We start from the raw sequence: 26,796 nt of genomic DNA on the forward strand, positions 1-26,796 counted from the left end.
GGAGGGGTCCAAAGTCACATCTGAAGAGGAGTCCTGAGAACCCTGCAGGCACCCTGAAGCTCCCGCTGCGTCGGTGGAACTCGGCTCAAGGAGGTCCCGAACACCGGACTCTTGGGTGCTGGGCCCTGGGACACGCGCGGCCCCCTCCCCCATCCGGCCCCAAACTGGACCCCGGATCCAGCCGCAGCGCCGGGGCTGCAGCAGAATCCCCCTCTGCTGGGGCGCAGCTGCCCTTATTTAAAGGGGACGGGGCCTGACTGCTGGGAGCGGAGCGCGAGTTGGCCCAGCCAGTGCGCATGCGCGAGGAGCGAGCGGATTCTCCCGTCACAGTGGTTCCCACGGTTGTCTTAGAAACCAGTCCCTGAGGCTGGGCAACGCAGCAGTCCTCCGCGGCAGCCCTTGGGTGTCCAGCCTCCGAGGCTCCGGCCTGACCTCTCCATGGGGTCCACAGGGCGGATTCCCCTAGAATCCTAGAATCAGCGCTGGGCGACGTTGACAGGCCTTGTCTTCTAGGACAGGTGCTGTCGAATCTCCTCTGCAATTCCCGTGTCACTCTTGAGGGACATCCTCTCCTCTGCTCATAGGCGGACTGTCTCCCTGAATCTTCTGGCTGTAAGGAATGTCAGGAAACCAAAGGTACTGCGCCGGACTGCGGCTGGGGTCGCGTGCAGGGGAGGATGCGTCAGGGCTGCCTGGGCGTGAAGGGTTGGGGGTGGGGTTAATCTTGCGGAAAGCTCTTTGCTCCTCTGGCAGGCATTTCAAACTGTGGCTTGGCCGGAGGCACAGGCCCCTCCTGGATCCCAGGTCTTCTTTCATTTCCCTTGGCACTCAGGGAAAGGCCACTTGTTCCCCCTTGCCTCCGGGCACATGTCTGGACACCCTTCTTGGTTTCGCTATCGCCCCATATGCCTCCGGTGACATGCATTCGCCCCATCAGCTCTAGGATACGTCAGTGCGCGCCTGATCGCCTAGTCTCTACTCGGATTTGCCGGGTCCCTGTCTGCACGTGTCCTGGAAAGCGGTGTCGGCTTGCAGGAGCCCCAGGGCTTTTAGAAGCGGGGCGGTCCACTGCTCTTTCAAAGGAGGAGGGAGGCAGAGGGCTCACGGATCAGTGAATTTTCACCTGACACCACGCCTCGAGGGCCATGGGATCCTTCTGTGCTGCAGCGAGGCCCTGGCCCGCCTCACCACATGTGGTGAGCCCATCCATTCTCACTCGGAGGGGTCCAAAGTCACATCTGAAGAGGAGTCCTGAGAACCCTGCAGGCGCCCTGAAGCTCACGCTGCATCGGTGGAACTCGGCTCAGGGAGGTCCTGAACACCGGACTCTTGGGTGCTCGGCCCTGGGACACCCGCGCCCCCATCCCCCACGCGGCCCCAAACTGGACCCCGGATCCAGCCGCAGCGCCGGGGCTGCAGCAGGATCCCCTTCTGCTGGGGCGCAGCTGCCCTTATTTAAAGGGGACGAGGCCTGACTGCTGGCAGCGGAGCGCGAGTTGGCCCAGCCAGTGCGCATGCGCGAGGAGCTAGCTGATTCTCCTGTCACTGTGGTTCCCACGGTTGTCTTACAAACCAGTCCCTGACGCTGGGCAACGCAGCAGTCCTCCGTGGCAGCCCTTGGGTGTCCGGCCTCCGAGGCTCCGGCCTGACCTCTCCACGGGGTCCACAGGGCGGATTGCCCTAGCATCCTAGAATCAGCGCTGGGCGACCGTCACTGGCCTTGTCTACCAGGACAGGTGCTGTCGCATTTCCTCTGCACTTCCTGTGTCACTCTTGAGGGACATCCTCTCCTCTGCTCATAGGCCGACTCTCTCCCTGAATCTTCTGGCTGTAAGGAATGTCAGGAAACCAAAGGGACTTCGCCGGACTGCGGCTGCGGTCGCGTGCAGGGCCAACTGGGTCAGGACTACCTGGGCGGTGGAGGGTTGGGGGTGGGGTGAATCTTGCAGAAAGCTCCTTGCTCCTGTGGCAGGGATTTCAAGCTGTGGCTTGGACTGTGGCACAGGTCCCCTCCTGCTTCCCATTGCTTCTCTCTTTTTCTTTTTTTTTTTTTTCCAGTAAATTACTCTTTAGTTAGTGAAAGAATTCAAATTCAAGGATTACCTAATGCTTATTGCCCTTCCTTGCAGGTCTAAGTGCTAGACCTAGTGACTGTGGCAACTATGTCTCATTGATGTTCCAAAAGGCCAAGAGCTCCTTCCTGCTAGACTTTCTTCGACATTTCAGTTGGTATAAGCACATTTAACTAGCTTTTGGAAAGTTGCTCACTCTCCTCATAGTATCTTATGCCTTCACTTCTCTGTAGTTGAAGCTCTTGCTGCTGCCTTGTCATTCTTTATTTATGCTGACTTGTCCAAACGCAAAAGGCTGCTGAAGTCCTGTCTTAGTGAGTTTCTGTGATCCAGGGTGTGCTTAAAAAGCACACCTTAGGTCCTTTAAAGCTGGTTACATCGCCCTCCTCACGGCTTACTTTTCCACACTGTTCACAAGAGCTAAGATAATACAACTGATAAACAGGTCACATACAGAGATTTCACCTGCTTATAGGTTGTAAACATCAACTTACTGTAAAGATTTTCACTATAATACTAGTTCCAGAGGATAGAAAGTTGTTTAACTGTACAATTAACCTCATGCCATTGAAAGATACTGTCAAGTTTGTGTCAAACCATTTCGCAAACATAAAACGGGAAATGTTCATCTCCCCCATTCCTTTCAACTTTATTTATATGAATAAAGGAACGTGAGACAATTGAGCTGAATTTTAATATTTCCCAAGCATTATTTTGACAGGGTACCCAGGTTTAAGTTATGAACATTGACAGTGTCCATTATATAACCACGCTTGAAGTAATTAAGGACTTAACCACTTCCTAATATTAGCCTATTTTCGACACTGCTCTTCACATATATGCCCATTAACAAATGGAATGTCTGTTCCATTTGTTGGTTTGTGAATGTTTCTGGAAAACCGCAGTGTGTGTGAAGACCAATTTCCATGCTGGCACAGCACGCATCCAAATATTCATGCACAGAGGCCCAGAATTAGAGCAACAAGAGAGCATTTTCAAACACTAGCACGCCCCATTCCCCTTCTGATTGCTTGTTTGCTTAGTACTTCTTCAAACAAAAAAGACTTGAATTCAACGTATAACTACCAAAGAAAGAGTAACGGTAGGGCACATACTCAGGGTTCGAATGAAATTGTAAGCACTCGCGGGAGCAAAACACTAGACATTTGTTTATATTAATATACGAATATACGACCTAAGTAACTAAAACTCTTCTCTAACAGGGCCTTCCAAACTCATTGGTGACAACATGATTTATGTTGAAATGTAAACAAGAAATGACCGTGTGTTCTTTGGGAACTTAAGAACTCAGACTATCCAAGTTTGAATTCAGGTCTGTAAGAAGTGAGAAGCCTGTACTAAGCAACTGTGCTACATTTCTGCTGCAGTTAGGTTATTTTGGACAATTATACCTAAACTATCCTTGGTTTCATCCAGCAAAAGGAATAGAATACAAACAGGAAAGCATGCCAGCCACTTACGGGTTTAATAACACATGACTTTTATTCTCTTGCTCTGAAAACTTATATCAAAAAAAAAAAGAATTTAAGGAAAGTAACTCAAGATTTATGGGGTGCTTGTGCTTCAAAGAAGAAAAAAAAAGGTACCCACTAATTTGCTCAGATACAGCAGGCCTAATGGTTCTATATTTTCAACAGGTTTTAAGAATGGTTTCTAATGTAGGAGAGGGAAAACATCCACTCTCCCTTTTCAGAATATAAATGGAGGGCACTAAACCCTCCTTACACCCAAAACCTATGGCTGCAGTTCAAATCTGACCAAGATAAATGTAGAATAGAGATGTTCTAAACACGGCTAGGACTCAGCAAGTCTAACACACTAAAATCATGATTACATTTTAAAAGAAAAAGCACAAAACCAAATAGAAATGTTGACATTTTTCTCATTTGAAAGTGACCTTAATGCTATTAAATTCACAAATGCTAATTTAAATACACAACCCTATTTATCTAAAACACACATTGCAAACACACAAATTATCTATTCTCTCCACATGTCCGCGCCCATTCATATCATGCTTTGGAAATGGGGAGAATAGATTCCCCTTAAACTGCAAGTCAGCAGGTGTTTCTTCACAGTTAACTTCAGCAACATTCCTACAAAGTAGTAATTAACAATGATCTTCTTTGCGTGTTAACTCACAGGGAAACACCTCGGAAACTGCATTTTGTTAAAGTTTCTGTACTAAAATGCGGAAAAACTGAACTACACAAATATTGACAAGTTAAAAATTCCTTAATTTTCTATTCCCGGTACCACTACCACAATTTACAGGGCGATATACCTGATGTAATGAAAAGAAAAAGAAAAAGACAAAGCTACAACAGATAAAAGACCTCAGGAATGTACATCTAATTGACACTACATTGCATTAATCAATAGCTGCACTTTTTGCGAACTGTGGCTGCGACAGTCCTGAACCAGAAGGGTTCCCTGTTTCAGCTGCACTCACTTTTCTGACTATGGATCATCGTTCCTTCTGTGGCGGATTTTTACAGTTCCTCTAACGCTTTTGGGACGCCTGTCGCAAAGTAACCTGCAGCTTTCCTGACAACTCCTCGCTCTCTCTCCTGCTAAGAACTGTAGCCCTTTTCTGCTGTTTTTAGAACCTGCTGCTACCATATCCACCACTTCCACCACCAGATCCATAACCACCACCATAGGGACTGCCCGAGCTTCTTCCACCAAAACTGCCCCCTTCCCTGGGTCCACAATTTGATTGCTGTTGTCCACTATAACTTCCAAAATCATTAGAGTTGCCACCACCACCGTAGTTGCTACCGCCAAAACTTCCTCCTTCATTGTAACCGTCATATCCTCCACCACCTCCACCGTGTGCACCACCTTGGTTTCCGTATCCTGGTCCACCACCACCATAGCCCCCTCTACTTCTATAACCAGGACCACCGCCATAGTTGCCACCATCTCCTCCAGATCCACTATATCCACCATCACCTCCTCCATAACTACCTCTGCTGCCACCACCTCCACCACCGTAGCATCCTCTTCCACCAAAGTTTCCACCACGGCCAAAATTACCTCCGCCACCTCCAAAGTTTCCTGCGCGACCCATAAAATTGCCAGATCCACCTCCGCGACCTCTGTGTGATCCTGCAGACTGCATCTCTTGTTTAGAGAGGGCCTTTTTCACTTCATAATTATGCCCATTAATAGTGTGGTATTGCTGAACAACAATTTTATCAACGGTGTCATGATCGTCAAAAGTTACAAAAGCAAATCCTCCCTTTTGTCCACTCTGCCCGTCTCACAGAACTTCTATGGTTTCCATCTTGCCGTACTTTTCAACGTAGTCTCTCAAATTATATTCTTCTGTATCTTCTTAAATACCACCAACAAAAATTGTTTTCAGTGTTAGATGGGCACCAGGCTTTACAGAATCCTCTCCAGAAACAGCTCTCTTTGGTTCCACTACACGCCCATCAACCTTGTGTGGTCCAGCACACATGGCTGCATCCGCCTCTTCAACACAAGAATAAGTCACAAAACCAAAGCCCCTGGAACGATTTGTATGGGGGGTCTCTCCTTACCACACAATCTGTGAGTGTGCCCCATTTCTCAGAATGTGCTCTTCAACTGTCATCTGTAGTTTCCAAGCTCAGATCACCAGTAAAACGTTTTCTCAACCGCTCTGATTCCTTTGGAACATGGCCCTCCTCCCCCCGGCGGGGACGGCGACGGCCGGAGTCGGGCTGGGGACGACAGGGTGGCGGTTTCAGCTTCATTTTGAGTCCGGACTCGGCTCTTCCAACTCGAGTTCCCCAGGTCTCCTTTCATTTCCCTTGGCACTCAGGGAAAGGCCACTCCTTCCCGCTCGCCACCGGGCACACGCCTGGACACCTTTGTTGGTTTCGCCATCGCCCCACGTGCCCCCGGTGACAGGCATTCACGCCGTCTGCTCTGGGATACGTCAGTGCGCGCCTCATCGCCTCGTCTCCACCTCGGTTTGGCCCGGTCCTTGTCTGCACGCACGTGTCCTGGAAAGCGGTGTCGGCTTGCAGGAGCCCCAGGGCTTTCAGAAGCGGGGCGGGCCACTGCTCTTTCAACGGAAGAGGGAGGCAGAGGGCTCACGGATCAGTGAATTTTCAGCTGACACCACGCCTCCAGGGCCATGGGATCATTCTGTGCTGCAGCGAGGCCCTGGCCCGCCTCACCAGATGTGGTGAGCCCATCCTTTCTCACTCGGAGGGGTCCAAAGTCACATCTGAAGAGGAGTCCTGAGAACCCTGCAGGCGCCCTGAAGCTCCCGCTGCGTCGGTGGAACTCGGCTCAAGGAGGTCCTGAACACCGGACTCTTGGGTGCTGGGCCCTGGGACACGCGCGGCCCCCTCCCCCATCCGGCCCCAAACTGGACCCCGGATCCAGCCGCAGCGCCGGGGCTGCAGCAGGATCCCCCTCTGCCGGGGCGCAGCTGCCCTTATTTAAAGGGGACGAGGCCTGACTGCTGGGAGCGGAGCGCGAGTTGGCCCAGCCAGTGCGCATGCGCGAGGAGCGAGCGGATTCTCCCGTCACAGTGGTTCCCACGGTTGTCTTAGAAACCAGTCCCTGAGGCTGGGCAACGCAGCAGTCCTCCGCGGCAGCCCTTGGGTGTCCAGCCTCCGAGGCTCCGGCCTGACCTCTCCATGGGGTCCACAGGGCGGATTCCCCTAGAATCCTAGAATCAGCGCTGGGCGACGTTGACAGGCCTTGTCTTCTAGGACAGGTGCTGTCGAATCTCCTCTGCAATTCCCGTGTCACTCTTGAGGGACATCCTCTCCTCTGCTCATAGGCGGACTGTCTCCCTGAATCTTCTGGCTGTAAGGAATGTCAGCAAACCAAAGGTACTGCGCCGGACTGCGGCTGGGGTCGCGTGCAGGGGAGGATGCGTCAGGGCTGCCTGGGCGTGAAGGGTTGGGGGTGGGGTTAATCTTGCGGAAAGCTCTTTGCTCCTCTGGCAGGCATTTCAAACTGTGGCTTGGCCGGAGGCACAGGCCCCTCCTGGATCCCAGGTCTTCCTTCATTTCCCTTGGCACTCAGGGAAAGGCCACTTGCTCCCCCTTGCCTCCGGGCACATGCCTGGACACCCTTCTTGGTTTCGCTATCGCCCCATATGCCTCCGGTGACATGCATTCACGCCATCAGCTCTAGGATACGTCAGTGCGCGCCTGATCGCCTCGTCTCTACTCGGATTCGCCGGGTCCCTGTCTGCACGTGTCCTGGAAAGCGGTGTCAGCTTGCAGGAGCCCCAGGGCTTTTAGAAGCGGGGGCGGTCCACTGCTCTTTCAAAGGAGGAGGGAGGCAGAGGGCTCACGGATCAGTGAATTTTCACCTGACACCAGGCCTCGAGGGCCATGGGATCCTTCTGTGCTGCAGCGAGGCCCTGGCCCGCCTCACCAGATGTGGTGAGCCCATCCATTCTCACTCGGAGGGGTCCAAAGTCATATCTGAAGAGGAGTCCTGAGAAGCCTGCAGGCGCCCTGAAGCTCCCGCTGCATCGGTGGAACTCGGCTCAAGGAGGTCCTGAACACCGGACTCTTGGGTGCTCGGCCCTGGGACACCCGCGCCCCCCTCCCCCACGCGGCCCCAAACTGGACCCCGGATCCAGCCGCAGCGCCGGGGCTGCAGCAGGATCCCCCTCTGCTGGGGCGCAGCTGCCCTTATTTAAAGGGGAAGAGGCCTGACTGCTGGGAACGGAGCGCGAGTTGGCCCAGCCAGTGCGCATGCGCGAGGAGCTAGCTGATTCTCCTGTCACTGTGGTTCCCACGGTTGTCTTACAAACCAGTCCCTGAGGCTGGGCAACGCAGCAGTCCTCCGTGGCAGCCCTTGGGTGTCCGGCCTCCGAGGCTCCGGCCTGACCTCTCCACGGGGTCCACAGGGCGGATTGCCCTAGCATCCTAGAATCAGCGCTGGGCGACCGTCACTGGCCTTGTCTACTAGGACAGGTGCTGTCGCATTTCCTCTGCACTTCCTGTGTCACTCTTGAGGGACATCCTCTCCTCTGCTCATAGGCCGACTCTCTCTCTGAATCTTCTGGCTGTAAGGAATCTCAGGAAACCAAAGGGACTGCGCCGGACTGCGGCTGTGGTGCGTGCAGGGCCGAATGGGTCAGGACCACCTGGGCGGTGGAGGGTTGGGGGTGGCGTGAATCTTGCAGAAAGCTCCTTGCTCCTGTGGCAGGGATTTCAAACTGTGGCTTGGACTGTGGCACAGGTCCTCTCCTGCTTCCCAGGTCTTCTTTCTTTTTCTTTTTTTTTTTTTTTTTTTTTTTCCAGTAAATTACTCTTTAGTTACTGAAAGAATTCAAATTCAAGCCTTAACTAAAGCTTATCGGCCTTCCTTGCAGGTCTAAATGCTAGACCCAGTGACTGTGGCAACTATCTCTCATTGATGTTCCAAAAGGCCAAGAGCTCCTTCCTGCTAGAATTTCTTCGACATTTCAGTTGTAATAAGCACATTTAACTAGCTTTTGGAAAGTTGCTCACTCTCCTCATAGTATCTTATGCCTTCACTTCTCTGTAGTTGAAGCTCTTGCTGCTGCCTTGTCATTCTTTATTTATGCTGACTTGTCCAAACGCAAAAGGCTGCTGAAGTCCTGTCTTAGTGAGTTTCTGTGATCCAGGGTGTGCTTAAAAAGCACACCTTAGGTCCTTTAAAGCTGGTTACATCGCCCTCCTCATGGCTTACTTTTCCACACTGTTCACAAGAGCTAAGATAATACACCTGATAAACAGGTCACATACAGAGATTTCACCTGCTTATAGGTTGTAAACATCAACTTACTGTAAAGATTTTCACGATAATACTAGTTCCAGAGGATAGGAAGTTGTTTAACCGTACAATTAACCTCATGCCATTGAAAGATAGTGTCAAGGTTGTTTCAAACCATTTCGCAAACATAAAACGGGAAATGTTAATCTCCCCCATTCCTTTCAACTTTATTTATATGAATAAAGGAACGTGAGACAATTGAGCTCAATGTTAATATTTCCCAAGCATTATTTTGACCGGGTACCCAGGTTTACGTTATGAACATTGACAGTGTCCATTATATAACCACGCTTGAAGTAATTAAGGACTTAACCACTTCCTAATATTAGCCTATTTTCGACACTGCTCTTCACATATATGCCCATTAACAAATGGAATGTCTGTTCCATTTGTTGGTTTGTGAATGTTTCTGGAAAACTGTAGTGTGTGTGAAGACCAATTTCCATGCTGGCACAGCACGCATCCAAATATTCATGCACAGAGGCCCAGAATTAGAGCAACAAGAGAGCATTTTCAAACACTAGCACGCCCCATTCCCCTTGTGATTGCTTGTTTGCTTAGTACTTCTTCAAACAAAAAAGACTTGAATTCAAGGTACAACTACCAAAGAAAGAGTAACGGTAGGGCACATACTCAGGGTTCCAATGAAATTGTAAGCACTCGCGGGAGCAAAACACTAGACATTTGTGTATATTAATATACGTATATACGACCTAATTAACTAAAACTCTTCTCTAACAGGGCCTTCCAAACTCATTGGTGACAACATGATTTATGTTGAAATATAAACAAGGAATGACCGTGTGTTCTTTGGGAACTTAAGAACTCAGACTATCCAAGTTTGAATTCAGGTCTGTAAGAAGTGAGAAGCCTGTACTAAGCAACTGTGCTACATTTCTGCTGCAGTTAGGTTATTTTGGACAATCATACCTAAACTATCCTTGGTTTCATCCAGCAAAAGGAATAGAATACAAACAGGAAAGCATGCCAGCCACTTAGGGGTTTAATAACACATGATTTTTATTCTCTTGCTCTGAAAACTTATATCAAAAAAAAAAAGAATTTAAGGAAAGTAACTCAAGATTTATGGGCCGTTTGTGCTTCAAAGAAGAAAAAAATAGTTACCCACTAATTTGCTCAGATACAGCAGGCCTAATGGTTCTATATTTTCAACAGGTTTTAAGAATGGTTTCTAATGAAGGAGAGGGAAAACATCCACTCTCCCTTTTCAGAATATAAATGGAGGGCAGTAAACCCTCCTTACACCCAAAACCTGTGGCTGCAGTTCAAATCTGACCAAGATAAAGGTAGAATAGAGATGTTCTAAACACGGCTAGGACTCAGCAAGTCTAACACACTAAAATCATGATTACATTTTAAAAGAAAATGCACAAAACCAAATAGAAATGTTGACATTTTTCTCATTTGAAAGTGACCTTAATGCTATTAAATTCACAAATGCTAATTTAAATACACAACCCTATTTATCTAAAACACACATTGCAAACACACAAATTATCTATTCTCTCCACATGTCCGCGCCCATTCATATCATGCTTTGGAAATGGGGAGAATAGATTCCCCTTAAACTGCAAGTCAGCAGGTGTTTCTTCACAGTTAACTTCAGCAACATTCCTACAAAGTAGTAATTAACAATGATCTTCTTTGCGTGTTAACTCACAGGGAAACACCTCGGAAACTGCATTTTGTTAAAGTTTCTGTACTAAAATGCGGAAAAACTGAACTACACAAATATTGACAAGTTAAAAATTCCTTAATTTTCTATTCCCGGTACCACTACCACAATTTACAGGGCGATATACCTGATGTAATGAAAAGAAAAAGAAAAAGACAAAGCTACAACAGATAAAAGACCTCAGGAATGTACATCTAATTGACACTACATTGCATTAATCAATAGCTGCACTTTTTGCGAACTGTGGCTGCGACAGTCCTGAACCAGAAGGGTTCCCTGTTTCAGCTGCACTCACTTTTCTGACTATGGATCATCGTTCCTTCTGTGGCGGATTTTTACAGTTCCTCTAACGCTTTTGGGACGCCTGTCGCAAAGTAACCTGCAGCTTTCCTGACAACTCCTCGCTCTCTCTCCTGCTAAGAACTGTAGCCCTTTTCTGCTGTTTTTAGAACCTGCTGCTACCATATCCACCACTTCCACCACCAGATCCATAACCACCACCATAGGGACTGCCCGAGCTTCTTCCACCAAAACTGCCCCCTTCCCTGGGTCCACAATTTGATTGCTGTTGTCCACTATAACTTCCAAAATCATTAGAGTTGCCACCACCACCGTAGTTGCTACCGCCAAAACTTCCTCCTTCATTGTAACCGTCATATCCTCCACCACCTCCACCGTGTGCACCACCTTGGTTTCCGTATCCTGGTCCACCACCACCATAGCCCCCTCTACTTCTATAACCAGGACCACCGCCATAGTTGCCACCATCTCCTCCAGATCCACTATATCCACCATCACCTCCTCCATAACTACCTCTGCTGCCACCACCTCCACCACCGTAGCATCCTCTTCCACCAAAGTTTCCACCACGGCCAAAATTACCTCCGCCACCTCCAAAGTTTCCTGCGCGACCCATAAAATTGCCAGATCCACCTCCGCGACCTCTGTGTGATCCTGCAGACTGCATCTCTTGTTTAGAGAGGGCCTTTTTCACTTCATAATTATGCCCATTAATAGTGTGGTATTGCTGAACAACAATTTTATCAACGGTGTCATGATCGTCAAAAGTTACAAAAGCAAATCCTCCCTTTTGTCCACTCTGCCCGTCTCACAGAACTTCTATGGTTTCCATCTTGCCGTACTTTTCAACGTAGTCTCTCAAATTATATTCTTCTGTATCTTCTTAAATACCACCTACAAAAATTGTTTTCAGTGTTAGATGGGCACCAGGCTTTACAGAATCCTCTCCAGAAACAGCTCTCTTTGGTTCCACTACACGCCCATCAACCTTGTGTGGTCCAGCACACATGGCTGCATCCGCCTCTTCAACACAAGAATAAGTCACAAAACCAAAGCCCCTGGAACGATTTGTATGGGGGGTCTCTCCTTACCACACAATCTGTGAGTGTGCCCCATTTCTCAGAATGTGCTCTTCAACTGTCATCTGTAGTTTCCAAGCTCAGATCACCAGTAAAACGTTTTCTCAACCGCTCTGATTCCTTTGGAACATGGCCCTCCTCCCCCCGGCGGGGACGGCGACGGCCGGAGTCGGGCTGGGGACGACAGGGTGGCGGTTTCAGCTTCATTTTGAGTCCGGACTCGGCTCTTCCAACTCGAGTTCCCCAGGTCTCCTTTCATTTCCCTTGGCACTCAGGGAAAGGCCACTCCTTCCCGCTCGCCACCGGGCACACGCCTGGACACCTTTGTTGGTTTCGCCATCGCCCCACGTGCCCCCGGTGACAGGCATTCACGCCGTCTGCTCTGGGATACGTCAGTGCGCGCCTCATCGCCTCGTCTCCACCTCGGTTTGGCCCGGTCCTTGTCTGCACGCACGTGTCCTGGAAAGCGGTGTCGGCTTGCAGGAGCCCCAGGGCTTTCAGAAGCGGGGCGGGCCACTGCTCTTTCAACGGAAGAGGGAGGCAGAGGGCTCACGGATCAGTGAATTTTCAGCTGACACCACGCCTCCAGGGCCATGGGATCATTCTGTGCTGCAGCGAGGCCCTGGCCCGCCTCACCAGATGTGGTGAGCCCATCCTTTCTCACTCGGAGGGGTCCAAAGTCACATCTGAAGAGGAGTCCTGAGAACCCTGCAGGCGCCCTGAAGCTCCCGCTGCGTCGGTGGAACTCGGCTCAAGGAGGTCCTGAACACCGGACTCTTGGGTGCTGGGCCCTGGGACACGCGCGGCCCCCTCCCCCATCCGGCCCCAAACTGGACCCCGGATCCAGCCGCAGCGCCGGGGCTGCAGCAGGATCCCCCTCTGCCGGGGCGCAGCTGCCCTTATTTAAAGGGGACGAGGCCTGACTGCTGGGAGCGGAGCGCGAGTTGGCCCAGCCAGTGCGCATGCGCGAGGAGCGAGCGGATTCTCCCGTCACAGTGGTTCCCACGGTTGTCTTAGAAACCAGTCCCTGAGGCTGGGCAACGCAGCAGTCCTCCGCGGCAGCCCTTGGGTGTCCAGCCTCCGAGGCTCCGGCCTGACCTCTCCATGGGGTCCACAGGGCGGATTCCCCTAGAATCCTAGAATCAGCGCTGGGCGACGTTGACAGGCCTTGTCTTCTAGGACAGGTGCTGTCGAATCTCCTCTGCAATTCCCGTGTCACTCTTGAGGGACATCCTCTCCTCTGCTCATAGGCGGACTGTCTCCCTGAATCTTCTGGCTGTAAGGAATGTCAGCAAACCAAAGGTACTGCGCCGGACTGCGGCTGGGGTCGCGTGCAGGGGAGGATGCGTCAGGGCTGCCTGGGCGTGAAGGGTTGGGGGTGGGGTTAATCTTGCGGAAAGCTCTTTGCTCCTCTGGCAGGCATTTCAAACTGTGGCTTGGCCGGAGGCACAGGCCCCTCCTGGATCCCAGGTCTTCCTTCATTTCCCTTGGCACTCAGGGAAAGGCCACTTGCTCCCCCTTGCCTCCGGGCACATGCCTGGACACCCTTCTTGGTTTCGCTATCGCCCCATATGCCTCCGGTGACATGCATTCACGCCATCAGCTCTAGGATACGTCAGTGCGCGCCTGATCGCCTCGTCTCTACTCGGATTCGCCGGGTCCCTGTCTGCACGTGTCCTGGAAAGCGGTGTCAGCTTGCAGGAGCCCCAGGGCTTTTAGAAGCGGGGGCGGTCCACTGCTCTTTCAAAGGAGGAGGGAGGCAGAGGGCTCACGGATCAGTGAATTTTCACCTGACACCAGGCCTCGAGGGCCATGGGATCCTTCTGTGCTGCAGCGAGGCCCTGGCCCGCCTCACCAGATGTGGTGAGCCCATCCATTCTCACTCGGAGGGGTCCAAAGTCATATCTGAAGAGGAGTCCTGAGAAGCCTGCAGGCGCCCTGAAGCTCCCGCTGCATCGGTGGAACTCGGCTCAAGGAGGTCCTGAACACCGGACTCTTGGGTGCTCGGCCCTGGGACACCCGCGCCCCCCTCCCCCACGCGGCCCCAAACTGGACCCCGGATCCAGCCGCAGCGCCGGGGCTGCAGCAGGATCCCCCTCTGCTGGGGCGCAGCTGCCCTTATTTAAAGGGGAAGAGGCCTGACTGCTGGGAACGGAGCGCGAGTTGGCCCAGCCAGTGCGCATGCGCGAGGAGCTAGCTGATTCTCCTGTCACTGTGGTTCCCACGGTTGTCTTACAAACCAGTCCCTGAGGCTGGGCAACGCAGCAGTCCTCCGTGGCAGCCCTTGGGTGTCCGGCCTCCGAGGCTCCGGCCTGACCTCTCCACGGGGTCCACAGGGCGGATTGCCCTAGCATCCTAGAATCAGCGCTGGGCGACCGTCACTGGCCTTGTCTACTAGGACAGGTGCTGTCGCATTTCCTCTGCACTTCCTGTGTCACTCTTGAGGGACATCCTCTCCTCTGCTCATAGGCCGACTCTCTCTCTGAATCTTCTGGCTGTAAGGAATCTCAGGAAACCAAAGGGACTGCGCCGGACTGCGGCTGTGGTGCGTGCAGGGCCGAATGGGTCAGGACCACCTGGGCGGTGGAGGGTTGGGGGTGGCGTGAATCTTGCAGAAAGCTCCTTGCTCCTGTGGCAGGGATTTCAAACTGTGGCTTGGACTGTGGCACAGGTCCTCTCCTGCTTCCCAGGTCTTCTTTCTTTTTCTTTTTTTTTTTTTTTTTTTTTTTCCAGTAAATTACTCTTTAGTTACTGAAAGAATTCAAATTCAAGCCTTAACTAAAGCTTATCGGCCTTCCTTGCAGGTCTAAATGCTAGACCCAGTGACTGTGGCAACTATCTCTCATTGATGTTCCAAAAGGCCAAGAGCTCCTTCCTGCTAGAATTTCTTCGACATTTCAGTTGTAATAAGCACATTTAACTAGCTTTTGGAAAGTTGCTCACTCTCCTCATAGTATCTTATGCCTTCACTTCTCTGTAGTTGAAGCTCTTGCTGCTGCCTTGTCATTCTTTATTTATGCTGACTTGTCCAAACGCAAAAGGCTGCTGAAGTCCTGTCTTAGTGAGTTTCTGTGATCCAGGGTGTGCTTAAAAAGCACACCTTAGGTCCTTTAAAGCTGGTTACATCGCCCTCCTCATGGCTTACTTTTCCACACTGTTCACAAGAGCTAAGATAATACACCTGATAAACAGGTCACATACAGAGATTTCACCTGCTTATAGGTTGTAAACATCAACTTACTGTAAAGATTTTCACGATAATACTAGTTCCAGAGGATAGGAAGTTGTTTAACCGTACAATTAACCTCATGCCATTGAAAGATAGTGTCAAGGTTGTTTCAAACCATTTCGCAAACATAAAACGGGAAATGTTAATCTCCCCCATTCCTTTCAACTTTATTTATATGAATAAAGGAACGTGAGACAATTGAGCTCAATGTTAATATTTCCCAAGCATTATTTTGACCGGGTACCCAGGTTTACGTTATGAACATTGACAGTGTCCATTATATAACCACGCTTGAAGTAATTAAGGACTTAACCACTTCCTAATATTAGCCTATTTTCGACACTGCTCTTCACATATATGCCCATTAACAAATGGAATGTCTGTTCCATTTGTTGGTTTGTGAATGTTTCTGGAAAACTGTAGTGTGTGTGAAGACCAATTTCCATGCTGGCACAGCACGCATCCAAATATTCATGCACAGAGGCCCAGAATTAGAGCAACAAGAGAGCATTTTCAAACACTAGCACGCCCCATTCCCCTTGTGATTGCTTGTTTGCTTAGTACTTCTTCAAACAAAAAAGACTTGAATTCAAGGTACAACTACCAAAGAAAGAGTAACGGTAGGGCACATACTCAGGGTTCCAATGAAATTGTAAGCACTCGCGGGAGCAAAACACTAGACATTTGTGTATATTAATATACGTATATACGACCTAATTAACTAAAACTCTTCTCTAACAGGGCCTTCCAAACTCATTGGTGACAACATGATTTATGTTGAAATATAAACAAGGAATGACCGTGTGTTCTTTGGGAACTTAAGAACTCAGACTATCCAAGTTTGAATTCAGGTCTGTAAGAAGTGAGAAGCCTGTACTAAGCAACTGTGCTACATTTCTGCTGCAGTTAGGTTATTTTGGACAATCATACCTAAACTATCCTTGGTTTCATCCAGCAAAAGGAATAGAATACAAACAGGAAAGCATGCCAGCCACTTAGGGGTTTAATAACACATGATTTTTATTCTCTTGCTCTGAAAACTTATATCAAAAAAAAAAAGAATTTAAGGAAAGTAACTCAAGATTTATGGGCCGTTTGTGCTTCAAAGAAGAAAAAAATAGTTACCCACTAATTTGCTCAGATACAGCAGGCCTAATGGTTCTATATTTTCAACAGGTTTTAAGAATGGTTTCTAATGAAGGAGAGGGAAAACATCCACTCTCCCTTTTCAGAATATAAATGGAGGGCAGTAAACCCTCCTTACACCCAAAACCTGTGGCTGCAGTTCAAATCTGACCAAGATAAAGGTAGAATAGAGATGTTCTAAACACGGCTAGGACTCAGCAAGTCTAACACACTAAAATCATGATTACATTTTAAAAGAAAATGCACAAAACCAAATAGAAATGTTGACATTTTTCTCATTTGAAAGTGACCTTAATGCTATTAAATTCACAAATGCTAATTTAAATACACAACCCTATTTATCTAAAACACACATTGCAAACACACAAATTATCTATTCTCTCCACATGTCCGCGCCCATTCATATCATGCTTTGGAAATGGGGAGAATAGATTCCCCTTAAACTGCAAGTCAGCAGGTGTTTCTTCACAGTTAACTTCAGCAACATTCCTACAAAGTAGTAATTAACAATGATCTTCTTTGCGTGTTAACTCACAGGGAAACACCTCGGAAACTGCATTTTGTTAAAGTTTCTGTACTAAAATGCGGAAAAACTGAACTACACAAATATTGACAAGTTAAAAATTCCTTAATTTTCTATTCCCGGTACCACTACCACAATTTACAGGGCGATATACCTGATGTAATGAAAAGAAAAAGAAAAAGACAAAGCTACAACAGATAAAAGACCTCAGGAATGTACATCTAATTGACACTACATTGCATTAATCAATAGCTGCACTTTTTGCGAACTGTGGCTGCGACAGTCCTGAACCAGAAGGGTTCCCTGTTTCAGCTGCACTCACTTTTCTGACTATGGATCATCGTTCCTTCTGTGGCGGATTTTTACAGTTCCTCTAACGCTTTTGGGACGCCTGTCGCAAAGTAACCTGCAGCTTTCCTGACAACTCCTCGCTCTCTCTCCTGCTAAGAACTGTAGCCCTTTTCTGCTGTTTTTAGAACCTGCTGCTACCATATCCACCACTTCCACCACCAGATCCATAACCACCACCATAGGGACTGCCCGAGCTTCTTCCACCAAAACTGCCCCCTTCCCTGGGTCCACAATTTGATTGCTGTTGTCCACTATAACTTCCAAAATCATTAGAGTTGCCACCACCACCGTAGTTGCCACCGCCAAAACTTCCTCCTTCATTGTAACCGTCATATCCTCCACCACCTCCACCGTGTGCACCACCTTGGTTTCCGTATCCTGGTCCACCACCACCATAGCCCCCTCTACTTCTATAACCAGGACCACCGCCATAGTTGCCACCATCTCCTCCAGATCCACTATATCCACCATCACCTCCTCCATAACTACCTCTGCTGCCACCACCTCCACCACCGTAGCATCCTCTTCCACCAAAGTTTCCACCACGGCCAAAATTACCTCCGCCACCTCCAAAGTTTCCTGCGCGACCCATAAAATTGCCAGATCCACCTCCGCGACCTCTGTGTGATCCCGCAGACTGCATCTCTTGTTTAGAGAGGGCCTTTTTCACTTCATAATTATGCCCATTAATAGTGTGGTATTGCTGAACAACAATTTTATCAACGGTGTCATGATCGTCAAAAGTTACAAAAGCAAATCCTCCCTTTTGTCCACTCTGCCCGTCTCACAGAACTTCTATGGTTTCCATCTTGCCGTACTTTTCAACGTAGTCTCTCAAATTATATTCTTCTGTATCTTCTTAAATACCACCAACAAAAATTGTTTTCAGTGTTAGATGGGCACCAGGCTTTACAGAATCCTCTCCAGAAACAGCTCTCTTTGGTTCCACTACACGCCCATCAACCTTGTGTGGTCCAGCACACATGGCTGCATCCGCCTCTTCAACACAAGAATAAGTCACAAAACCAAAGCCCCTGGAACGATTTGTATGGGGGGTCTCTCCTTACCACACAATCTGTGAGTGTGCCCCATTTCTCAGAATGTGCTCTTCAACTGTCATCTGTAGTTTCCAAGCTCAGATCACCAGTAAAACGTTTTCTCAACCGCTCTGATTCCTTTGGAACATGGCCCTCCTCCCCCCGGCGGGGACGGCGACGGCCGGAGTCGGGCTGGGGACGACAGGGTGGCGGTTTCAGCTTCATTTTGAGTCCGGACTCGGCTCTTCCAACTCGAGTTCCCCAGGTCTCCTTTCATTTCCCTTGGCACTCAGGGAAAGGCCACTCCTTCCCGCTCGCCACCGGGCACACGCCTGGACACCTTTGTTGGTTTCGCCATCGCCCCACGTGCCCCCGGTGACAGGCATTCACGCCGTCTGCTCTGGGATACGTCAGTGCGCGCCTCATCGCCTCGTCTCCACCTCGGTTTGGCCCGGTCCTTGTCTGCACGCACGTGTCCTGGAAAGCGGTGTCGGCTTGCAGGAGCCCCAGGGCTTTCAGAAGCGGGGCGGGCCACTGCTCTTTCAACGGAAGAGGGAGGCAGAGGGCTCACGGATCAGTGAATTTTCAGCTGACACCACGCCTCCAGGGCCATGGGATCATTCTGTGCTGCAGCGAGGCCCTGGCCCGCCTCACCAGATGTGGTGAGCCCATCCTTTCTCACTCGGAGGGGTCCAAAGTCACATCTGAAGAGGAGTCCTGAGAACCCTGCAGGCGCCCTGAAGCTCCCGCTGCGTCGGTGGAACTCGGCTCAAGGAGGTCCTGAACACCGGACTCTTGGGTGCTGGGCCCTGGGACACGCGCGGCCCCCTCCCCCATCCGGCCCCAAACTGGACCCCGGATCCAGCCGCAGCGCCGGGGCTGCAGCAGGATCCCCCTCTGCCGGGGCGCAGCTGCCCTTATTTAAAGGGGACGAGGCCTGACTGCTGGGAGCGGAGCGCGAGTTGGCCCAGCCAGTGCGCATGCGCGAGGAGCGAGCGGATTCTCCCGTCACAGTGGTTCCCACGGTTGTCTTAGAAACCAGTCCCTGAGGCTGGGCAACGCAGCAGTCCTCCGCGGCAGCCCTTGGGTGTCCAGCCTCCGAGGCTCCGGCCTGACCTCTCCATGGGGTCCACAGGGCGGATTCCCCTAGAATCCTAGAATCAGCGCTGGGCGACGTTGACAGGCCTTGTCTTCTAGGACAGGTGCTGTCGAATCTCCTCTGCAATTCCCGTGTCACTCTTGAGGGACATCCTCTCCTCTGCTCATAGGCGGACTGTCTCCCTGAATCTTCTGGCTGTAAGGAATGTCAGCAAACCAAAGGTACTGCGCCGGACTGCGGCTGGGGTCGCGTGCAGGGGAGGATGCGTCAGGGCTGCCTGGGCGTGAAGGGTTGGGGGTGGGGTTAATCTTGCGGAAAGCTCTTTGCTCCTCTGGCAGGCATTTCAAACTGTGGCTTGGCCGGAGGCACAGGCCCCTCCTGGATCCCAGGTCTTCCTTCATTTCCCTTGGCACTCAGGGAAAGGCCACTTGCTCCCCCTTGCCTCCGGGCACATGCCTGGACACCCTTCTTGGTTTCGCTATCGCCCCATATGCCTCCGGTGACATGCATTCACGCCATCAGCTCTAGGATACGTCAGTGCGCGCCTGATCGCCTCGTCTCTACTCGGATTCGCCGGGTCCCTGTCTGCACGTGTCCTGGAAAGCGGTGTCAGCTTGCAGGAGCCCCAGGGCTTTTAGAAGCGGGGGCGGTCCACTGCTCTTTCAAAGGAGGAGGGAGGCAGAGGGCTCACGGATCAGTGAATTTTCACCTGACACCAGGCCTCGAGGGCCATGGGATCCTTCTGTGCTGCAGCGAGGCCCTGGCCCGCCTCACCAGATGTGGTGAGCCCATCCATTCTCACTCGGAGGGGTCCAAAGTCATATCTGAAGAGGAGTCCTGAGAAGCCTGCAGGCGCCCTGAAGCTCCCGCTGCATCGGTGGAACTCGGCTCAAGGAGGTCCTGAACACCGGACTCTTGGGTGCTCGGCCCTGGGACACCCGCGCCCCCCTCCCCCACGCGGCCCCAAACTGGACCCCGGATCCAGCCGCAGCGCCGGGGCTGCAGCAGGATCCCCCTCTGCTGGGGCGCAGCTGCCCTTATTTAAAGGGGAAGAGGCCTGACTGCTGGGAACGGAGCGCGAGTTGGCCCAGCCAGTGCGCATGCGCGAGGAGCTAGCTGATTCTCCTGTCACTGTGGTTCCCACGGTTGTCTTACAAACCAGTCCCTGAGGCTGGGCAACGCAGCAGTCCTCCGTGGCAGCCCTTGGGTGTCCGGCCTCCGAGGCTCCGGCCTGACCTCTCCACGGGGTCCACAGGGCGGATTGCCCTAGCATCCTAGAATCAGCGCTGGGCGACCGTCACTGGCCTTGTCTACTAGGACAGGTGCTGTCGCATTTCCTCTGCACTTCCTGTGTCACTCTTGAGGGACATCCTCTCCTCTGCTCATAGGCCGACTCTCTCTCTGAATCTTCTGGCTGTAAGGAATCTCAGGAAACCAAAGGGACTGCGCCGGACTGCGGCTGTGGTGCGTGCAGGGCCGAATGGGTCAGGACCACCTGGGCGGTGGAGGGTTGGGGGTGGCGTGAATCTTGCAGAAAGCTCCTTGCTCCTGTGGCAGGGATTTCAAACTGTGGCTTGGACTGTGGCACAGGTCCTCTCCTGCTTCCCAGGTCTTCTTTCTTTTTCTTTTTTTTTTTTTTTTTTTTTTTCCAGTAAATTACTCTTTAGTTACTGAAAGAATTCAAATTCAAGCCTTAACTAAAGCTTATCGGCCTTCCTTGCAGGTCTAAATGCTAGACCCAGTGACTGTGGCAACTATCTCTCATTGATGTTCCAAAAGGCCAAGAGCTCCTTCCTGCTAGAATTTCTTCGACATTTCAGTTGTAATAAGCACATTTAACTAGCTTTTGGAAAGTTGCTCACTCTCCTCATAGTATCTTATGCCTTCACTTCTCTGTAGTTGAAGCTCTTGCTGCTGCCTTGTCATTCTTTATTTATGCTGACTTGTCCAAACGCAAAAGGCTGCTGAAGTCCTGTCTTAGTGAGTTTCTGTGATCCAGGGTGTGCTTAAAAAGCACACCTTAGGTCCTTTAAAGCTGGTTACATCGCCCTCCTCATGGCTTACTTTTCCACACTGTTCACAAGAGCTAAGATAATACACCTGATAAACAGGTCACATACAGAGATTTCACCTGCTTATAGGTTGTAAACATCAACTTACTGTAAAGATTTTCACGATAATACTAGTTCCAGAGGATAGGAAGTTGTTTAACCGTACAATTAACCTCATGCCATTGAAAGATAGTGTCAAGGTTGTTTCAAACCATTTCGCAAACATAAAACGGGAAATGTTAATCTCCCCCATTCCTTTCAACTTTATTTATATGAATAAAGGAACGTGAGACAATTGAGCTCAATGTTAATATTTCCCAAGCATTATTTTGACCGGGTACCCAGGTTTACGTTATGAACATTGACAGTGTCCATTATATAACCACGCTTGAAGTAATTAAGGACTTAACCACTTCCTAATATTAGCCTATTTTCGACACTGCTCTTCACATATATGCCCATTAACAAATGGAATGTCTGTTCCATTTGTTGGTTTGTGAATGTTTCTGGAAAACTGTAGTGTGTGTGAAGACCAATTTCCATGCTGGCACAGCACGCATCCAAATATTCATGCACAGAGGCCCAGAATTAGAGCAACAAGAGAGCATTTTCAAACACTAGCACGCCCCATTCCCCTTGTGATTGCTTGTTTGCTTAGTACTTCTTCAAACAAAAAAGACTTGAATTCAAGGTACAACTACCAAAGAAAGAGTAACGGTAGGGCACATACTCAGGGTTCCAATGAAATTGTAAGCACTCGCGGGAGCAAAACACTAGACATTTGTGTATATTAATATACGTATATACGACCTAATTAACTAAAACTCTTCTCTAACAGGGCCTTCCAAACTCATTGGTGACAACATGATTTATGTTGAAATATAAACAAGGAATGACCGTGTGTTCTTTGGGAACTTAAGAACTCAGACTATCCAAGTTTGAATTCAGGTCTGTAAGAAGTGAGAAGCCTGTACTAAGCAACTGTGCTACATTTCTGCTGCAGTTAGGTTATTTTGGACAATCATACCTAAACTATCCTTGGTTTCATCCAGCAAAAGGAATAGAATACAAACAGGAAAGCATGCCAGCCACTTAGGGGTTTAATAACACATGATTTTTATTCTCTTGCTCTGAAAACTTATATCAAAAAAAAAAAGAATTTAAGGAAAGTAACTCAAGATTTATGGGCCGTTTGTGCTTCAAAGAAGAAAAAAATAGTTACCCACTAATTTGCTCAGATACAGCAGGCCTAATGGTTCTATATTTTCAACAGGTTTTAAGAATGGTTTCTAATGAAGGAGAGGGAAAACATCCACTCTCCCTTTTCAGAATATAAATGGAGGGCAGTAAACCCTCCTTACACCCAAAACCTGTGGCTGCAGTTCAAATCTGACCAAGATAAAGGTAGAATAGAGATGTTCTAAACACGGCTAGGACTCAGCAAGTCTAACACACTAAAATCATGATTACATTTTAAAAGAAAATGCACAAAACCAAATAGAAATGTTGACATTTTTCTCATTTGAAAGTGACCTTAATGCTATTAAATTCACAAATGCTAATTTAAATACACAACCCTATTTATCTAAAACACACATTGCAAACACACAAATTATCTATTCTCTCCACATGTCCGCGCCCATTCATATCATGCTTTGGAAATGGGGAGAATAGATTCCCCTTAAACTGCAAGTCAGCAGGTGTTTCTTCACAGTTAACTTCAGCAACATTCCTACAAAGTAGTAATTAACAATGATCTTCTTTGCGTGTTAACTCACAGGGAAACACCTCGGAAACTGCATTTTGTTAAAGTTTCTGTACTAAAATGCGGAAAAACTGAACTACACAAATATTGACAAGTTAAAAATTCCTTAATTTTCTATTCCCGGTACCACTACCACAATTTACAGGGCGATATACCTGATGTAATGAAAAGAAAAAGAAAAAGACAAAGCTACAACAGATAAAAGACCTCAGGAATGTACATCTAATTGACACTACATTGCATTAATCAATAGCTGCACTTTTTGCGAACTGTGGCTGCGACAGTCCTGAACCAGAAGGGTTCCCTGTTTCAGCTGCACTCACTTTTCTGACTATGGATCATCGTTCCTTCTGTGGCGGATTTTTACAGTTCCTCTAACGCTTTTGGGACGCCTGTCGCAAAGTAACCTGCAGCTTTCCTGACAACTCCTCGCTCTCTCTCCTGCTAAGAACTGTAGCCCTTTTCTGCTGTTTTTAGAACCTGCTGCTACCGTATCCACCACTTCCACCACCAGATCCATAACCACCACCATAGGGACTGCCCGAGCTTCTTCCACCAAAACTGCCCCCTTCCCTGGGTCCACAATTTGATTGCTGTTGTCCACTATAACTTCCAAAATCATTAGAGTTGCCACCACCACCGTAGTTGCTACCGCCAAAACTTCCTCCTTCATTGTAACCGTCATATCCTCCACCACCTCCACCGTGTGCACCACCTTGGTTTCCGTATCCTGGTCCACCACCACCATAGCCCCCTCTACTTCTATAACCAGGACCACCGCCATAGTTGCCACCATCTCCTCCAGATCCACTATATCCACCATCACCTCCTCCATAACTACCTCTGCTGCCACCACCTCCACCACCGTAGCATCCTCTTCCACCAAAGTTTCCACCACGGCCAAAATTACCTCCGCCACCTCCAAAGTTTCCTGCGCGACCCATAAAATTGCCAGATCCACCTCCGCGACCTCTGTGTGATCCTGCAGACTGCATCTCTTGTTTAGAGAGGGCCTTTTTCACTTCATAATTATGCCCATTAATAGTGTGGTATTGCTGAACAACAATTTTATCAACGGTGTCATGATCGTCAAAAGTTACAAAAGCAAATCCTCCCTTTTGTCCACTCTGCCCGTCTCACAGAACTTCTATGGTTTCCATCTTGCCGTACTTTTCAACGTAGTCTCTCAAATTATATTCTTCTGTATCTTCTTAAATACCACCAACAAAAATTGTTTTCAGTGTTAGATGGGCACCAGGCTTTACAGAATCCTCTCCAGAAACAGCTCTCTTTGGTTCCACTACACGCCCATCAACCTTGTGTGGTCCAGCACACATGGCTGCATCCGCCTCTTCAACACAAGAATAAGTCACAAAACCAAAGCCCCTGGAACGATTTGTATGGGGGGTCTCTCCTTACCACACAATCTGTGAGTGTGCCCCATTTCTCAGAATGTGCTCTTCAACTGTCATCTGTAGTTTCCAAGCTCAGATCACCAGTAAAACGTTTTCTCAACCGCTCTGATTCCTTTGGAACATGGCCCTCCTCCCCCCGGCGGGGACGGCGACGGCCGGAGTCGGGCTGGGGACGACAGGGTGGCGGTTTCAGCTTCATTTTGAGTCCGGACTCGGCTCTTCCAACTCGAGTTCCCCAGGTCTCCTTTCATTTCCCTTGGCACTCAGGGAAAGGCCACTCCTTCCCGCTCGCCACCGGGCACACGCCTGGACACCTTTGTTGGTTTCGCCATCGCCCCACGTGCCCCCGGTGACAGGCATTCACGCCGTCTGCTCTGGGATACGTCAGTGCGCGCCTCATCGCCTCGTCTCCACCTCGGTTTGGCCCGGTCCTTGTCTGCACGCACGTGTCCTGGAAAGCGGTGTCGGCTTGCAGGAGCCCCAGGGCTTTCAGAAGCGGGGCGGGCCACTGCTCTTTCAACGGAAGAGGGAGGCAGAGGGCTCACGGATCAGTGAATTTTCAGCTGACACCACGCCTCCAGGGCCATGGGATCATTCTGTGCTGCAGCGAGGCCCTGGCCCGCCTCACCAGATGTGGTGAGCCCATCCTTTCTCACTCGGAGGGGTCCAAAGTCACATCTGAAGAGGAGTCCTGAGAACCCTGCAGGCGCCCTGAAGCTCCCGCTGCGTCGGTGGAACTCGGCTCAAGGAGGTCCTGAACACCGGACTCTTGGGTGCTGGGCCCTGGGACACGCGCGGCCCCCTCCCCCATCCGGCCCCAAACTGGACCCCGGATCCAGCCGCAGCGCCGGGGCTGCAGCAGGATCCCCCTCTGCCGGGGCGCAGCTGCCCTTATTTAAAGGGGACGAGGCCTGACTGCTGGGAGCGGAGCGCGAGTTGGCCCAGCCAGTGCGCATGCGCGAGGAGCGAGCGGATTCTCCCGTCACAGTGGTTCCCACGGTTGTCTTAGAAACCAGTCCCTGAGGCTGGGCAACGCAGCAGTCCTCCGCGGCAGCCCTTGGGTGTCCAGCCTCCGAGGCTCCGGCCTGACCTCTCCATGGGGTCCACAGGGCGGATTCCCCTAGAATCCTAGAATCAGCGCTGGGCGACGTTGACAGGCCTTGTCTTCTAGGACAGGTGCTGTCGAATCTCCTCTGCAATTCCCGTGTCACTCTTGAGGGACATCCTCTCCTCTGCTCATAGGCGGACTGTCTCCCTGAATCTTCTGGCTGTAAGGAATGTCAGCAAACCAAAGGTACTGCGCCGGACTGCGGCTGGGGTCGCGTGCAGGGGAGGATGCGTCAGGGCTGCCTGGGCGTGAAGGGTTGGGGGTGGGGTTAATCTTGCGGAAAGCTCTTTGCTCCTCTGGCAGGCATTTCAAACTGTGGCTTGGCCGGAGGCACAGGCCCCTCCTGGATCCCAGGTCTTCCTTCATTTCCCTTGGCACTCAGGGAAAGGCCACTTGCTCCCCCTTGCCTCCGGGCACATGCCTGGACACCCTTCTTGGTTTCGCTATCGCCCCATATGCCTCCGGTGACATGCATTCACGCCATCAGCTCTAGGATACGTCAGTGCGCGCCTGATCGCCTCGTCTCTACTCGGATTCGCCGGGTCCCTGTCTGCACGTGTCCTGGAAAGCGGTGTCAGCTTGCAGGAGCCCCAGGGCTTTTAGAAGCGGGGGCGGTCCACTGCTCTTTCAAAGGAGGAGGGAGGCAGAGGGCTCACGGATCAGTGAATTTTCACCTGACACCAGGCCTCGAGGGCCATGGGATCCTTCTGTGCTGCAGCGAGGCCCTGGCCCGCCTCACCAGATGTGGTGAGCCCATCCATTCTCACTCGGAGGGGTCCAAAGTCATATCTGAAGAGGAGTCCTGAGAAGCCTGCAGGCGCCCTGAAGCTCCCGCTGCATCGGTGGAACTCGGCTCAAGGAGGTCCTGAACACCGGACTCTTGGGTGCTCGGCCCTGGGACACCCGCGCCCCCCTCCCCCACGCGGCCCCAAACTGGACCCCGGATCCAGCCGCAGCGCCGGGGCTGCAGCAGGATCCCCCTCTGCTGGGGCGCAGCTGCCCTTATTTAAAGGGGAAGAGGCCTGACTGCTGGGAACGGAGCGCGAGTTGGCCCAGCCAGTGCGCATGCGCGAGGAGCTAGCTGATTCTCCTGTCACTGTGGTTCCCACGGTTGTCTTACAAACCAGTCCCTGAGGCTG

General features: G+C 50.5%; 4 pseudogenes; all 4 read right to left on the minus strand.

Moving 5' to 3' along the window:
* Positions 1 to 3,974: 3,974 nt before the first annotated feature.
* On the minus strand, positions 3,975 to 5,836 carry LOC134736557 (heterogeneous nuclear ribonucleoprotein A3-like; annotated as a pseudogene).
* Positions 5,837 to 10,252: 4,416 nt separating this feature from the next.
* On the minus strand, positions 10,253 to 12,140 carry LOC134736558 (heterogeneous nuclear ribonucleoprotein A3-like; annotated as a pseudogene).
* Positions 12,141 to 16,556: 4,416 nt separating this feature from the next.
* On the minus strand, positions 16,557 to 18,444 carry LOC134736559 (heterogeneous nuclear ribonucleoprotein A3-like; annotated as a pseudogene).
* A 2,359-nt stretch (positions 18,445 to 20,803) lies between these two features.
* LOC134736560 (heterogeneous nuclear ribonucleoprotein A3-like) lies at positions 20,804 to 24,748 on the minus strand (annotated as a pseudogene).
* Positions 24,749 to 26,796: the final 2,048 nt, after the last annotated feature.

This window comes from Symphalangus syndactylus, chromosome 5, assembly GCF_028878055.3.
Source record: "Symphalangus syndactylus isolate Jambi chromosome 5, NHGRI_mSymSyn1-v2.1_pri, whole genome shotgun sequence".
NCBI classification, from domain to species: Eukaryota; Metazoa; Chordata; class Mammalia; order Primates; family Hylobatidae; genus Symphalangus; species Symphalangus syndactylus.